The sequence below is a fragment of the Anabas testudineus genome, chromosome 1 (genome assembly GCF_900324465.2).
Source record: "Anabas testudineus chromosome 1, fAnaTes1.2, whole genome shotgun sequence".
In the NCBI taxonomy this organism is placed as follows: Eukaryota; Metazoa; Chordata; class Actinopteri; order Anabantiformes; family Anabantidae; genus Anabas; species Anabas testudineus.
Window position 1 is genome coordinate 9113212 of NC_046610.1, and position 3563 is coordinate 9116774.

The following is a 3563-nucleotide window of genomic DNA, read 5'->3' on the forward strand; positions in this document are numbered from 1 at the left end:
CGAGCGCCCCGTCAAACCTGACCGCAGTCATGGACACCCTGCACCAAACCTTCCAGTGCAGCAGAACACAAACCTCTTCCTCCTCGGAACTGGATCCAAATGTCTCAGGTCTCAGTAACCCCTATTTATATGCTGTGTATATTTACAACAGGCCGGATGATTAGGATGCTAGTGAGTAGCGCGAGAGGAAGGAGAACATAGGGGCAATTTTCTTAGGCTATTCTAAGGAGACAAGCGTTTATTAGGGGTGAGCCACCGCTCTGATGTCAAGGTTGTTTTCATATAGTCTGTCAAAGCTGCTTTCTTGAGCTACTTCACACATTTTGCTGTTGATCCTTTAAAGGTTTTCTCCTGTGTAACTGGGTAATCTCACTGAGATTATTATGTGAATCCATGAGGAACCCCTAGGAAAAAATGAGTAACATATGAAGAAAGACTATCTCTATAAAGGAAAGCAACAAAGACACAGAGAAGTCCTTTGCCAGTACCTGGATCTGTATAGACACACAGAACTAGACATAAGCTGCATAAATGGGTGAGATGTTGTTGACTGATAAATTATGAACATGCTCACAATGTGAAGTGGAAAAGTGAAAACATCAGTTAAGTTGTGAAATTTTGTAATGATTTAATTTCATTTGAAGCAGACGCTTTTTTTTATTTGTTTATTTACATACCCAGTTTTTAAGGGTCAACATTTGTAGTTGTGTTTCATGGTACTTCATTCAGGTTGAGTACAGTGTACTAAAACAGTACAGTTGAGGGACAGACAGATAAAAAATGAAAACTCCTTTACCTACATATTATTTAAAAAATGAACTAAAGCTGTATTATGACATCATGTCTTGAATGTCTGTGTCAAAATATTTTACTCAACCTGAGGAGGAGCTGGAGGAAAAGTCAGTGGATCACCAACGTCATTATCTGTTTTAGGATTCACTCACCATGACAGAATAACATCCTGAAAACGTGATCATAAGAAGAAATGGGTCAATAAAAAAAGAAAACAAAATGTACTGTGTGAAAAATAATGTTTCTGAAGAGATTAACACAACTTGATCTTGACAGACGTAACAACTGCTCCGAGAGGAAAGAAAGCAAATCCTGTCCTCTCTCTGGGTGGCTGTTAAGGATATAGGATGGGATCTACTTGGGCTTTGTTTTCCATCTGTCATGGAGCCATTAGTGCCTGCTGTCATCATGAGCAGTCCCCTGGATGAAGAGTTGATCCCAGACATCAGGATCTGGCCTCAACCCAACTTCTCTCTGTTTACTTTAGATGCTCATTAAAGACTTGTTGAGTCTTTAATGTGTAAATCAAAGAACTTCAAGCTATTGTTTTAATGAATTTCATGCTGCTTAAGAAGGGAAACATTTAGTAACTGTTTTCCACTGGCTTGTAGCCGGGGAGGTCGTGTTCATTTGTCTTGCTTTTGAATCGTTATGTGTTGATGTTCTTCCTTAAAAGAACACAGATGAGAAGTTGGTGTTTCCACAGTTCACAGTCCACGGGTCATGATGTTTTAGAGTACACTTCTTCACCATGAGAGGAATCTGACTGAAATCCAGGAGTATAAAAAGCTTGCTGTGTTTGTTTCTATAGTTACACCCTGCGGTGTGTGCCCCCTTTTTTATCCTTGGCTGGTCAAGTGAGGAGGGCAAGATTTATTTGGAGGATGCAATAAAGAGTGTGCCTCAGAATGCCTGGATGTATATGGCATCTCTGCTATTTGACCCACACTTGGAGGAAGGTTGCCGTGAGGTTTACAGCGCTGTCCAAAAATTACATTATCATGTCCAATAAACACAGGAACTTAGCTTGATGAATGTAGAGAAAACATTACTGAATGCTGGATTTTTTCTAGTAAGGCTTTTTTTTTTATACAAAATCAGTGACATTTTAAGTATTGTGGTAGAAAGAACTGTCGAAATGCTGCAGCAATGCACTCAGATCACTTCATCGAGTGTCAGGCGGAACTCAGAAGATGATCCATAAAAGGCTACTAGGTATTTTTATCTTAACATGACCTTGTGCACCATACTGAGTACACACACTCACATTCTCACTGCATCCAGTGCGACTGCTTGATTCCCCATTCTGTAATTTGTCAGAATCACTACAAGAAAAAGCTTTCACATTTTACCACCTATGCTGAAATAAGAACTAATTGTTGTTTTTACATGTTTGATTTCTTTATTAGCTACTGGGAAAAGAATCCACAAGCTCCTGCATAACATGTCTCAAACCACACGGTGGTGAAAGGACGCAGTAGGACTTCCTCTGTGTCCAGCAACCAATGTGAGCAGAGCACACAGAGGACAATTTTAAGTTGTGTTGTGTTTTCTCTGTGTCTGGGACCAAACTGTGTCCATACACCTGTCCTGCCAGCTGATGACAGGTTATTGTCCCTCACTGTGGGACTTATGGCCACTCTGGTGCCGAGGTGTCCTATTGACATGACCTCAGATGCAATCTGACTCGTGAACACCACACAAGTCTTTGCAGGATTATTTTCTCACACTGGACTCGAGTATTTTAACTTGGTTTCTTCTAATAAGCTTTTTGATAGTGTTTGACCTTAGAACTTCTATTAGAAGAAATTCTATTAATTCAATTAATATTGTACTAGATATTATTTTTTACATTTAATTACTTTCTCAGTCTTACTGTGTTCCCATTTAAATTATAGTTGTAAGGGATTATAACCCACAAAATGAGTTCTGATGCCCGGGATGCCAGATTTGACCTTGACACAGAGACTTTGATGGATATATAATAGGGGATTTCTCCCTTCACTCACATAGTTCCCACCCTTTAAGATCTCTTCATCCCCCACTAAAGCAGTGTGTGAAATCACACAGGTCACATCAGAACTTATAGCTGACTTCAAAGTGACTTTTGAACCAGTTAAATAACCATTTGAACAAAGTCTTAATGTTAACTTACTCATTGAAGGGATCTGGAGCCATGCACTCGGACTTTATATACTGTTGTATGTTATGAACAGTCACCGCTACAGTTGTCTTTCTGTTTGCATTTATTTGTAAATAAAAGATGAGACAACTAGAGCATATTTTTACTAAATCTATATGATATAAACCTATATTAAATACATACCAATGGTCAAACTGTAAAACAGAGACAGGGGCTGTGATGGCACAGATTATATTGAATGAGGTTAATTTTTTTTGTGCTCTGGATTTTTTTTTCCCCCTCTGAGACAGGGGGAGAAGGGTGGGTGTTGGTGGGGGGAACATTTTCACAGCCTTGTCCAATGGCCTTTCTTAAATTAGCCATGAGGGCAGGAGGCTCCCTCCCTGTGCTGAAAAAAGGAGGAGTCTGCGCCTGTCACTGTCTACTGTTTCATTATTACCTGCACAGCCCTGCAGTATTCACCACACTTGTGTCTCTGTGAGGCCACACAGAAACAGACAGACAGTAGAGAGACTTCAAGGCCTGAACCATCTGGGAGAAGCTTCTTTTTGGATGCATTTTCCCATTTAGGAAGGAACTGCCTGTGACTACTGACCTGTAACTTATTGCAAGGCAACTAGCACTGGAC